Genomic DNA, 13,971 nt, shown 5'->3' with positions numbered 1-13,971 from the left:
CCAGGCGTCTCAAACACCGTCAGGGGCTTTAAAACGCCCATTACCTCAGTCGGTCGACACGGACACTGACTCCAGTGTCGACGGTGAAGAAACAAACGTATTTTCCATTAGGGCCACACGTTACATGTTAAGGGCAATGAAGGAGGTGTTACATATTTCTGATACTACAAGTACCACAAAAAAGGGTATTATGTGGGGTGTGAAAAAACTACCTGTAGTTTTTCCTGAATCAGATAAATTAAATGAAGTGTGTGATGATGCGTGGGTTTTCCCCGATAGAAAATTATTGGCGTTATACCCTTTCCCGCCAGAAGTTAGGGCGCGTTGGGAAACACCCCCTAGGGTGGATAAGGCGCTCACACGCTTATCAAAACAAGTGGCGTTACCGTCTCCAGATACGGCCGCCCTCAAGGAGCCAGCTGATAGGAGGCTGGAAAATATCCTAAAAAGTATATACACACATACTGTTGTTATACTGCGACCAGCGATCGCCTCAGCCTGGATGTGCAGCGCTGGGGTGGCTTGGTCGGATTCCCTGACTGAAAATATTGATACCCTTGCCAGGGACAGTATTTTATTGACTATAGAGCATTTAAAGGATGCATTTCTATATATGCGAGATGCACAGAGGGATATTTGCACTCTGGCATCAAGAGTAAGTGTGATGTCCATGTCTGCCAGAAGATGTTTATGGACACGACAGTGGTCAGGTGATGCGGATTCCAAACGGCACATGGAAGTATTGCCGTATAAAGGGGAGGAGTTATTGGGGTTGGTCCATCGGACCTGGTGGCCACGGCAACAGCTGGAAAATCCACCTTTTTTACCCCAAGTCACATCTCAGCAGAAAAAGACACCGTCTTTTCAGCCTCAGTCCTTTCGTCCCCATAAGGGCAAGCGGGCAAAAGGCCAGTCATATCTGCCCAGGGGTAGAGGAAAGGGAAGAAGACTGCAGCAGACAGCCCCTTCCCAGGAACAGAAGCCCTCCACCGCTTCTGCCAAGTCCTCAGCACGACGCTGGGGCCGTACAAGCGGACTCAGGTGCGGTGGGGGGTCGTCTCAAGAGTTTCAGCGCGCAGTGGGCTCACTCGCAAGTGGACCCCTGGATCCTACAAGTAGTATCCCAGGGGTACAGATTGGAAATTCGAGACGTCTCCCCCTCGCAGGTTCCTGAAGTCTGCTTTACCAACGTCTCCCTCCGACAGGGAGGCAGTATTGGAAACAATTCACAAGCTGTATTCCCAGCAGGTGATAATCAAAGTACCCCTCCTACAACAAGGAAAGGGGTATTATTCCACACTATTTGTGGTACTGAAGCCAGACGGCTCGGTGAGACCTATTCTAAATCTGAAATCTTTGAACACTTACATACAAAGGTTCAAATCAAGATGGAGTCACTCAGAGCAGTGATAGCGAACCAGGAAGAAGGGGACTATATGGTGTCCCTGGACATCAAGGATGCTTACCTCCATGTCCCAATTTGCCCTTCTCACCAAGGGTATCTCAGGTTCGTGGTACAGAACTGTCACTATCAGTTTCAGACGCTGCCGTTTGGATTGTCCACGACACCCCGGGTCTTTACCAAGGTAATGGCCGAAATGATGATTCTTCTTCAAAGAAAAGGCGTCTTAATTATCCCTTACTTGGACGATCTCCTGATAAGGGCAAGGTCCAGAGAACAGTTGGAGGTCGGAGTAGCACTATCTCAAGTAGTTCTACGACAGCACGGGTGGATTCTAAATATTCCAAAATCGCAGCTGATTCCGACGACACGTCTGCTGTTCCTAGGGATGATTCTGGACACAGTCCAGAAAAAGGTGTTTCTCCCGGAGGAGAAAGCCAGGGAGTTATCCGAGCTAGTTAGGAACCTCCTAGAACCAGGCCAAGTGTCAGTGCATCAATGCACAAGAGTCCTGGGAAAAATGGTGGCTTCTTACCAAGCGATTCCATTCGGCAGATTTCACGCAAGAATTTTTCAGTGGGATCTGCTGGACGAATGGTCCGGATCGCATCTTCAGATGCATCAGCGGATAATCCTGTCTCCAAGGACAAGGGTGTCTCTTCTGTGGTGGCTGCAGAGTGCTCATCTACTAGAGGGCAGCAGATTCGGCATTCAGGACTGGGTCCTGGTGACCACGGATGCCAGCCTGAGAGGCTGGGGAGCAGTCACACAGGGAAGAAATTTCCAAGGAGTGTGGTCAAGTCTGGAGACTTCTCTCCACATAAATATACTGGAGCTAAGGGCAATTTACAATGCTCTGAGCCTAGGAAGACCTCTGCTTCAAAGTCAACCGGTGCTGATCCAGTCGGCCAACATCACGGCAGTCGCCCACGTAAACAGACAGGGCGGCACAAGAAGCAGGAGGGCAATGGCAGCAAGGATTCTTCGCTGGGCGAAAAATCATGTGATAACACTGTCAGCGGTGTTCATTCCGGGAGTGGACAACTGGGAAGCAGACTTCCTCAGCAGGCACGACCTCCACCCGGGAGAGTGGGGACTTCATCTGGAAGTCTTCCACATGATTGTGAACCGTTGGGAAAGACCAAAGGTGGACATGATGGCGTCCCGTCTGAACAAAAAACTGGACAGGTATTGCGACAGGTCAAGAGACCCTCAGGCAATAGCTGGGACGCTCTGGTAACACCGTGGGTGTACCAGTCGGTGTATGTGTTCCCTCCTCTGCCTCTCATACCCAAGGTACTGAGAATTATAAGACGGAGAGGAGTAAGAACTATACTTGTGGCTCCGGATTGGCCAAGAAGGACTTGGTACCCGGAACTTTAAGAGATACAAAGAAGGGACTTGCTTCAGCAAGGATCATGTCTGTTCCAAGTCTTACCGCGGCTGCGTTTGACGGCATGGCGGTTGAACGCCGGATCCTAAGGGAAAAAGGCATTCCGGAAGAGGTCATCCCTACCCTGGTCAGAGCCAGGAAGGAGGTGACCGCACAACATTATCACCGCATTTGGCGAAAATATGTTGCATGGTGTGAGGCCAGGAAGGCCCCCACGGAGGAATTTCAACTCGGTCGATTCCTGCATTTCCTGCAAACAGGAGTGTCTATGGGCCTCAAATTTGGGTCCATTAAGGTTCAAATTTCGGCCCTGTCGATTTTCTTCCAGAAAGAATTGGCTTCAGTTCCTGAAGCCCAGAAGTTTGTCAAGGGAGTACTGCATATACAACCCCTTTTGTGCCTCCAGTGGCACTGTGGGATCTCCAACGTAGTTCTGGGATTCCTCAAATCACATTGGTTTAAACCGCTCACATCTGTGGATTTGAAATATCTCACATGGAAAGTGACCATGCTGTTGGCCCTGGCCTCGGCCAGGCGAGTGTCAGAATTGGCGGCTTTGTCTCACAAAAGCCCATATCTGATTGTCCATTCGGACAGGGCAGAGCTGCGGACTCGTCCCCAGTTTCTCCCTAAGGTGGTGTCAGCGTTTCACCTGAACCAGCTTATTGTGGTACCTGCGGCTACTAGGGACTTGGAGGACTCCAAGTTGCTAGATGTTGTCAGGGCCCTGAAAATATATATTTCCAGGACGGCTGGAGTCAGGAAAACTGACTTGCTGTTATCCTGTATGCACTCAACAAACTGGGTGCTCTTGCTTCTAAGCAGAAGATTGCTAGTTGGATGTGTAGTACAATTCAGCTTGCACATTCTGTGGCAGGCCTGCCACAGCCAAAATATGTAAATGCCCATTCCACAAGGAAGGTGGGCTCATCTTGGGCGGCTGCCCGAGGGGTCTCGGCTTTACAACTTTGCCGAGCTGCTACTTGGTCAGGGGCAAACACGTTTGCAAAATTTTACAAATTTGATACTCTGGCTGAGGAGGACCTGGAGTTCTCTCATTCGGTGCTGCAGAGTCATCCGCACTCTCCCGCCCGTTTGGGAGCTTTGGTATAATCCCCATGGTCCTGACGAAGTCCCCAGCATCCACTTAGGACGTCAGAGAAAATAAGAATTTACCTACCGATAATTCTATTTCTCGTAGTCCGTAGTGGATGCTGGGCGCCCATCCCAAGTGCGGATTGTCTGCAATACTTGTACATAGTTATTGTTACAAAAATCGTGTTATTATTGTTGTGAGCCATCTTTTCAGAGGCTCCGCTGTTATCATGCTGTTAACTGGGTTCAGATCACAGGTTGTACAGTGTGATTGGTGTGGCTGGTATGAGTCTTACCCGGGATTCAAAATCCTTCCTTATTGTGTACGCTCGTCCGGGCACAGTATCCTAACTGAGGCTTGGAGGAGGGTCATGGGGGGAGGAGCCAGTGCACACCACCTGATCCTAAAGCTTTTACTTTTGTGCCCTGTCTCCTGCGGAGCCGCTATTCCCCATGGTCCTTACGGAGTCCCCAGCATCCACTACGGACTACGAGAAATAGAATTATCGGTAAGTAAATTCTTATTTTTTAAGCTCTTAATTTAATACACTGTCCCTATCTATACTAGACAAGTAATAGGGCATGTTGACGTGTGGGTGGGTGGCCGTAGGTAGTGAGGTCCAGTGTCTCCATTTTACAAAATATCGCTTTCTTTTGGAAAACATTGCATATCCTAATGCTCGGTTACTATGATTCAGTGGGGCGGATGTACTAACCTGGATAAGTATCACCTTGCACTTATCACTGGTTTATCACTTCCTTATGCCTTCTCCAGGTTAATACATCTGCCCCACTGTGTGCAGGATTGGAACTTTTAGTTGCTGTTCTAAATGGATTCTGGCCCCAATGCACTAGATCATGAGTCTTCAACCTGTGGCCCACCAGCTGCTGCAGAACTACACATCCCAGCATGCCCTGCCTCCGTTTTAAGTTGCCTTAATAGCAATACTGTGGCAGGACATGCTGGGATTTGTAGTTCCACAACCACTGGGGGGGGTGGGGCACAGGTTGAAGACCCATACTCTAGAGTGCCTTATGCCACAGTTACTTGATAGGCTGGAATACTGGTTTAGCCCATGCCATTGTGTCCGCCTCATTCTGTTGGTGACTGGTCCATTTGATGTCCGTCTGGTGTGGTAGACAGATTGCCTCTGACAGAACCTTACCATATATCTTTGTTATATTTCCAGTGCCAGTTCCCAGACATTATTTTAGTCCTCTATAACAATAGAAACAGAAAAACATTTGCCGGTAGACCGTACCTGTCAATTGCACTTGTCCGCCATCTTGTCTTCTGCCGTGAAGGCATTTGCCGAGGCAGTGTGGAGACTAAGATTTGCTGTTTGTCTCATACATCAGAAACAACAAAATCACTAGTCTTCCAGGCCGACCCGGAAGCTGATGTCTGGCATGGCAGTAATTATCCCGGGGTGAACCAATGACCCTGAATTCGTAAGGTACAAGCTTTCTACATAAACCTTCATAAAAAAAATAAAAAATTTACGTTAATAGTACATATCAATGGAAATTTTCATTGACCTCTAAATAAGAGCTGGGTAATAGGTGCATTTATACACACAGCTATTTCACTAGCGATGCTATATGAATTGTTTCCAGCCGCCATAGAAGTAAGAAACTGGTAGTTGTCACTTTTCTGTAGGCGGCCTCTTATTACTAAAGCCCATACAGTTCTCAGCAGTTAGGTATTAGGTCCCATTGTATAGCAAGAGCGGTCAGAGGAGCCCAAAATTATTATTCTCCGTCCGTGCAAATCAATGTGTTTACGAACTACCCCTGCCCCCGTTATATTATGTATGTATTAAGAAATAACCTACTTCCAGTATTAGATGTTACATCTTTGCTCACAGCCATGAAACTCCTCAGTAACTTATAAGGATATCAAAGTTTCCAGTAGGGGGCGCATTAGCCCAAATAACACTGTGGAGTCTCCATGATGTGCCTGTAACTGTTCTGTAAAAGATTGCATGAACAAGAAGCGAGCATCATTCGCTATTGGGGTTAGTTTGGTTTATAGACCCACTCCAGTAATCTGCCTGATGCCATAATACACTAATTCACTCACAGGAGTTTAATGGCATCATTCCATCTGGACCTTGGATTGAATCGGATGTCAAGGTAACGAGCCGTTCAACCAGTGTTATCCAAAATTGTCAGAGGGGCTCCGCGCATCTCTCTGGTGCAAACAACAACTGTAAAACACGCAGATTGGAGCGATGGACTTCACACAACATGAGTTCTAAGATAACAATATGCGCAATACATTATGGGTGGGGCCCTATGTGTGTATGTGTATAATATATATATATATTTATTTATTTTTCTTCTAACGTCAGCACTCAGGAAATGGTTAAAGAAATACAAGACAACGGCTTTGCAGGCAGCGTTTCAGCACCTATAAGCGCTTTTATCACGTCACTATAAAAAGTACAATCTTACCAGCTTTTTAGATCCCCACCAACAGCCAGCTGTGCATGCCAGACTCCCGTTTCCGGCCACCACTCAGACCTTCCTCCGGAAGTTACGGCTGTCTCTATGGCTACCAAACAAAGTGACATTAAACATATACATATAAAAATGTTAAAATAGTAAATATGTGGGGATCTGAATTAACATTTGGTATCAAATTGCTCAGGAACAATATAATATTAATCTTCCTAATTTATTCAAGGGTGTAAAGCTGCTTCTGTCCCCTTAACAAAAGTATACTGTATAATAGTAATACCTATCTTAATCTAACTGGGATTGTTGTTAAACATCTACTATCCTGTATGCCCATTATCAGTCTAAATGAATGGAACATCCAAATTGCTACACTATGGATACTAACCTAAAACTGTTAAACTGTACTCCACTAAGCTTAGAGAAATACTTGCATGCCCAAACACTCATTCAGTCCCTCAAGACGCATAATCCACTCTGCTTCTCTTTGTAGTAATTTAGTAGATTTGTCACCCCCTCTGGGCACAGTGGGTACATGATCGATGATTTGATAATGTAAGGATGACAAATTGTGCTTTGTCTCTACAAAATGTCATGCCACTGGTTGTATACTGGTTCCAGTATTGAGGGCGACTTGAATAGCTGTCCGATGTTGTGCCATTCTTTCACAAAAAGTTACTTCTGTTTTTCCAAATACATTTCTCTAGCATCCATAAGGGATATTGGGGGAAACTAGTACAATGGGTTATAGACTGGGTCCAAAGGAGCCGGTGCACTTTAAAATGTCTTCAACTGGGTGTGCTGGCTCCTCCCCTCTGCCCCCTCCCACAGGGAGTATAGAAAAAAGTGTCCTCAGGATAGGATGCACACTCTGCAGCTCCAGGGGGTGGTGGGGGGGCGCGGGGGTTGCAGAGCCGCTTCCTCGCTGCAGGACCACCGTCCTGAGGGGTTGTTGTTCAGCGGGGCACTGCGTCTTGGCTGTCACAGCCGCAGCACACCCCTAACGCTGGCTGAAGGTGACATCGGTTGTGAGTACAAACCAGAGGCCCACGATTCAAAGTGCAGCTGAACACGGGCGCGGCGTACGGGACCCTCCCGGGGGGTTCCCACTAAGATCTCCCGTGTAAAACTGGCACATACCGCGAAAATGAGCACTTGTGTGATGTTTTAAGCTTACTAGGAGGCTTTGTCAGTATGTGTGTGTGTAACTCCGGCGTCATTGGAGGAGGCGGAACCTGAAGCGTTTTGGCGCCTTCCTCTGCTTACTGCAGCCATATACAGCACACAGCACTTCCTGATTCCTCAGCCACGCTGGATATCTGGTACAGGGTGTAGCAAAGGGGGAGAGCCGCTTGTATACACTATCCTGATCCTATTTAGGACTAAACTTGTTATTGTTTACTGTGTTTTAAGGAGCTGGCAGCCTCACAGGGACTGTGCAGCTCAGGGTGTGCTGATGTCCTCTCTCCGTGTCTCCTCTCACATACAGTAGGGCAGTCCTGATCAGTATTACTTTCTGTGTGTGTGTGTGTGTATGTATGTTATTGTGCTTACTGTGAAACATGGGTAAACACAAGCTGTACAGTGTATGTCACACTAGATTCTCTCCGTTATCTAATGATTCTGTTTCATGTGAACAATGCAGTCAATCTTCACAACTCAGTGAAGAGGCTGGGGGAGAGGGTCCAGAGCCCCACTGGTTAGGGTTTCTTAAGACTATGATGTCAGATATGTCATCCCAGCTCACTGCTAATGTGCAGAAAACTCAGCTACTACAACAGGCTGTTGCAGATTTAGCTGCTAGGGTTGATGCACAGCCCCCCCCCCCCCCCCCTTTCCCTCTCTCATGCAGGTCCTCAGAAGTGTGGGTTACCTGCTAGACTATCTGATACAGATGATGATATACAGGATGATGGGGATGACCTGGATCCCGTTAGTGGGGATCCCGATGCTGCTCAGGGTATTGAACCCCTTATTTTGGCTATAAGGGACGTGTTAAAGCTCCCTCTAGAGGACTCTGCATCACAGCAGTTGTTTTCTTTGTACAGTACAAGCCTAATGTCACTTTCCCTGATTCTACAGTTAGATGACTTATTCAAACAGGCCTGGAAAAATCCAGACGAAAAATTCAAAGTGTCCAAAAAGTTTTTGTGCACTTTCCTATTTTTATTCTGAATGCCTCTGGGGATACGTTTATCTTTATAATAGCTTGGCAATGTGACTCCATGATATAAGAAGTCAATTTCCTTTTTCTTTAAACGTATCAATCAATAAAGCTGGTAAGATTGTTCTTTTTATTGTGGCTTGATAAAAGCGTTTATAGGTGCTGAAACGTTACCTGCAAAGCCGTTGTCTTGTATTTCTTAAAAAATTTCTTGAGTGCCACCGTTGGAGTAATACGTGACATATAGTCGTGCAGGTGTGGAAGACACCAGGAGCAGAAATTGTCTAGTACCCTTGGAGCACCTGTTCATCACCCTGACCTACTGGTGGTCTGTCATGTCTTAGGCCACTGAGCATGACGTCCTGCAACTCCATCTCGATACCCTGCCATCTACGGCTCACCCAGGATGGGGTGCAGCCGACTTTCCCCAGCATACAGTGCATTTTGGATACCCCCAGAAACTCAGAGCTAGTGTAAAGCCAACAGCTGCGGAGAACCAATTGAAAAAGCACTACCATCAGGCTCATCCCCGGGACCGGGAACCTGGGAGATGGCCACCATGCACAGGTGTGACCAGCCCTTAAGTTTGCCTGTGGACAGCTGAAGATAGAAGATCCTCAGAGAGTTAGGGTCTATTTACTAAGCCTTGGATGGAGATAAAGTAGGCGGAGATAAAGTACCAACCAATCAGCTCCTAACTGGCTTTCAAAAATGACAGGATCTGGTTGGCTGGTACATTATCTATTTGTGCATCAATCGATGCCCCACCCGACCCGCCTCACTGTTGCTGTGCCCATATCACCCACAGCTCTGCCCACTGCTGCCACATCCCAGGAGTTCCTGAATTTATTTTTCTAGAAAAATAGCACTGCATATGTGTTTGTATGTATGTATGTATGTATGTATGTATGTAACTTTTTAAATGCTAAAGAGAATTAGTTCCTAGGTCACCCATTTTCTCTTCCTACCTCTTTGCTTGACCACAAATGGCAGCATATTCCCACTGAAGAGACCATTTATTTTGATGGTTCATATTTTATGCTCCCCTGGGCTGGGATATATAGAACACCAGCCCTGGAGCAAGCATAGTACAGTCTGATAGCTGTAAGGTGAGTGTGGTTTTACGAATATAGCTTGTGTGATCTATTTTGAGGATAATGTAAAATGGTAATTTCTAACAACCTAATTACACTCAGACAACAGTAAGCGTAGCTGATTTAGGAATGAAGTGTAAATGGGCTCTACCGGGCATAATGTGTATAAGAGGCTCTACAGTGTGATGTAACGTGTATAAGGGTAGTACTGTGTGATGTAACATGTAAAAAGGGCACTACTGCGTGTCATGACGTGTGTAAGAGGCACTACTGTGTAACATAAGGTGTACTACTGTGTGGCATAACGTGTATATGGGGCACTACTGTGTGGCATAATGTGTATATGGTGTACTACTGTGTGGCATAACATGTATAAGGGGCACTATTGTGGCGTTATATATATATATATATATAAAAGGGTACTACTGAGCGGTGTAAGGTGACTTGGTACTATTCTGTGGCCACACCCCTTCCCCATGAAGCCATGTTCCTTCCCATGAAGCCACACCGCTATATTTTTGACACGCGCCCTGACACTATTTTGAGTTGGGGGTTAGGGGCACCAATTCTCATTCTGCCACAGGGCACCAAAATGTCTACTTACGGCTCTGCATGGTTGCATTGTAAACCAGAAAGTAATGTTTTCTCTAAATGAAGTGTTCAGTATCTGCTCTGAATACATAGTTTACATTAGACTTCCCCTTTTACCATGAAAATGCTTTACCAGTGTTATTTATAGCACCTGTCATTTCCCACCTATCTGCTTGATGACATTACTAATAATCCCTGTGCTGACTGAGGGTGGGATGTACTAACCTCTCCCGCAGTGCTAACTGGCTTTCTCCGCGGCCACCTGTTTCCTCCCCATCCCGACACTGCTATTCGCTTCTCCCCCTCACCGCCGCGGCCACTCAAGATGCGGGGCATGCGTGCATGCGCCGGTGAATATCAAGGCTCAGCGCAGCATCCGCAACGCTGAGTCCTGAGTGGCCGTGGCAGTGAGGAGAAGCGAATAGCAGTGCTGGGATGGGGAAGAGACAGGTGGCCACAGAGAAAGCCAGTTCATGCTGCAGGAGAGGTTAGTACTTCCCGCCCTGGGGGTGATGGCGGGATACCCACTACACACGGGCATCCCCCTCTCTTGATATGCCCCTGTATGTATGTATGTATGCATTCTGTCTCTCCGTGAGAGGGTCATGTTGGGAGGTTTGTGTGTACAACCACTGAGCTACATGATAACACTGAGGAACAGAAGCTTTTCTTACTGTAGCCTGCGTAGCTCAGTGGGCTAGTAGTTGCTCTCTGCACTGACGGTGGTATCCCGGGTTCAAATCCCATGTGGGTTTCCATTTAGTTTTGTGGATTTTGCACTAGGCTAGAGAATAACACTGAGGAACGGAAGCCTCTGTTATTGTAGCCTGCGTAGCTCAGTGGGCTAGTAGTTGCTCTCTGTACTGGCACTGACGATGGTATCCCGGGTTCGAATCCCATGTGGGTTTCCATTTAGTTCTGTGGATTTTGCACTAGGCTAGAGGATAACACTGAGGAACGGAAGCCTATGTCTCTGTAGCCTGCGTAGCTCAGTGGGCTAGTAGCTGCTCTCTATACTGGCAATGATGGTGGGATCCCCGGTTCGAATCCCATGACGGCTTCCCTTTAGCACCTTGGATAATGATCCTGGCTGGATGACGATACTCTCGCCGCTTCTTGTAAGCAGGCTCCCTATCTGCTCCTCCACACTGTATGCCCACCCCCACACCGCACTCACCCTGCATGCCTCCCTCTTACCCTGACAGCAATGGTGAGTCCTCGTAGCTAGGTGCCTCATGTGGAGGATGCTTCCCAGCAGCCCTGATGGTGCATAACACACAATCAGAACATGCAAGGAGAGTCCCCAAACTAGAGATCTGAGCTAGGACATCCCCGTCATTGCCGGTAGGGAGGGCAGCTACAGGGCAAAGGAGCTATGCAGGTTTTGTGTTTTTAAGTGCCTTACATAATAATTTTTAAAAATAAGGTAATTTTCTTAACACATAGATCAGTACAAGCTTACCATGAGATTTGAACCACAGTCTACATCACTATAGAGTACCACAGACCTGTCTCTTTACCAACTGAGCCATGGCAGGTCTTACTAGTAAGAGAAGACTTTTCTCATTGTTATCAATTACCCCAGTGTAATGGCCACTGTATAGCAAAACAATCACACCTTGGGATTCGAACCACAGTCTCTATCACCATAGAATACCACAGACCTGTCTACATACAGACTGAGCCATGGCAGGTTATAATGCAATGTAAAGATTTTCCTCATTGTTATTAACTGCCGCAGTGCAAATGCAAATATATAACAAGAGAAGCTCACGATGTGAATTGAACCGAAGAATCCAGCATGGCTGTCAGTCTCCTAGCCCAATGTGTCATCTTGTACCTAGTGCAGCTGACGAGCAAAGGGAAAGCTGCCTGTGTATTGTAACTGCGCCTCCAGCATGGCAGCTACTAATGCACTCAGCCAGACTTCCAAACTAATTACAAAATAAAGCTGCAGAGGGAATTGAACCTGGTCTTCCCCATCACTAATCAGTGCAGTATCAGGATACTAGCCTGGTGTGCTAGAAGTCTACCTGAGACAGAGGAGAAGCTACCTGCACATAAATATGGTGGAGTCAAGGGTTTGAATCCCACGACTAGTGTTTATAGTATTTGTGATTTTCCTCCTGGCTGCCTGATGATATTGGTAATAGTCTCAGGATTTGCTTGGCCATGTGGTGGCTCAGCTGAAAGGCTGCCTGGTGTTCTTCTGCCTATCAGTCGCTGGAGGTCTGGGTTCAAATCTCCAACCAGGCTTGAGCACCTTGAGAATGCTTCCACATGGCTTGGAGCACCCTGGACTAGTGGATGATGGTTGTATCCTCAGTCAGGTGTCCTGAGTTGGATGTTGCACTGTGTTTATTATTTATTAAAGTGCAACATCAACACTAAGGGGGCATACACACTGGGACATTTTTTGCCTGTTTTCTAAGCGATCTGTCTAGATCGCTTAGAAATTAAGTACGGATTGCTCCGTGTCTACACCCTACAGTGATGGCGATGTGCGGTCCCGCATGTCAACATCACCCACTCAGATATTTAGCACATGCAGGTAAGATCTAGTTTGATCGCCTAGCATGTGCATAAAGAACACTGGTTATCACAGATCGATGTGTGCTGAGCGATCTGTGCTAACCTAGAATGCATAGCACACAGCACAAGTCGCCCCGTGTATATGCCCCCTGAAAGCATACCTCCCAACATGACCCTCTCCAGGAGGGACAGAATGCTCTGCTCCTGGACTTCCTTCTTAATTTGTGATTGCCAGCACCTGTGCTGTAACACCTTTCTTATCCATTACCTGTTCAACACAGGTGCCGGCAATCATACATTAACAGAAAAGTCCAGAAGCAGAGCATTGTGTCCCTCTTGGAGAGGGCCATGTTGGCAGGTATGTAAAAGATAGCCTACTGCAGGACTATATGCCACACTCTGCTATCTTTCACAGGTGATCTCCCCACTGACTGGGGGCATTTTGTCCATGCCATGCATCTTCCATAGAAGACCGTAAGAGTGAAGCCACCACGACCTGGGGACCTTAAGCAGGGTCTCTACCGTAACTGTCCTTAAAGCACTACTGCTGCTAGCCCAAGAAGCTGACCTATGCCTTGGGAAAGAGAAGACACCTTGTCAGGCAACATCCAAGGCACCTGAGACTCAATCATTGCTACCAGGTGACCTTTCTGCTAGTGCACAGATTCTCAAACTTTGTACTCAGGACCCTAAACAGATCATGTTATCCAGTATGAGAAACAACTGTGCTAGTCCATTGTTCCAGATACTGCTTCACTCTAACCCCCATGGTGCAACAGTCCCAAGAAAAACCTTTTTTTGGGCAGGTGAGCACATGGCTACTGGCCAGATAAGTCAGCTCATGCACTAACCAAGAAGTGATTACCAAGAAGCTTGGTGTAACACAGAAGTCCTCAGATGCAGTCCTTATGGCACTAGGCACAGGTTTTAAGTATGTCCATGCTTGGCCACAGGTGACTTAATTAGTACCACAGTCAATTTGGTTTAACCATCTGTGCTGAGCCTTGAATATACTTTAAACCTATACCATTGGGGTGCCTTGAAGACCATGTTTGAGAACCTCTGGTGTAACATACTAAGCTACAACTGAGTCAGCTTTTCCTTTTGGTCAACTCAGCTATATTTCTCAATGTCATGACTCTAATGCAACAGCAATCAACAATAAGGGGGAAATTTAGTAAAGATTGATTTTAATCTATTTTAAATCGATGTTGTGTATCAGGTGCTAAATCACATATTT

At 46.8% G+C, this 13,971-nt stretch overlaps 1 long non-coding RNA gene across 1 annotated transcript in view; it reads right to left on the bottom strand.

Moving 5' to 3' along the window:
- Nucleotides 1-6,351: 6,351 nt before the first annotated feature.
- LOC134981063 (uncharacterized) overlaps nt 6,352-13,971 on the bottom strand; it is a 73,199-nt gene continuing 65,579 nt past the window's right edge. The window contains exon 3 of the long non-coding RNA XR_010190507.1: nt 6,352-6,447. This is a non-coding gene — a long non-coding RNA (uncharacterized LOC134981063). The remainder of the gene's footprint in view (nt 6,448-13,971) is intronic.

The sequence above is a fragment of the Pseudophryne corroboree genome, chromosome 12 (assembly GCF_028390025.1).
Source record: "Pseudophryne corroboree isolate aPseCor3 chromosome 12, aPseCor3.hap2, whole genome shotgun sequence".
In the NCBI taxonomy this organism is placed as follows: domain Eukaryota; kingdom Metazoa; phylum Chordata; class Amphibia; order Anura; family Myobatrachidae; genus Pseudophryne; species Pseudophryne corroboree.
The sequence above is the reverse complement of the archived record's forward strand: the minus strand, read 5'-3'. Positions and strand labels throughout refer to the sequence as shown.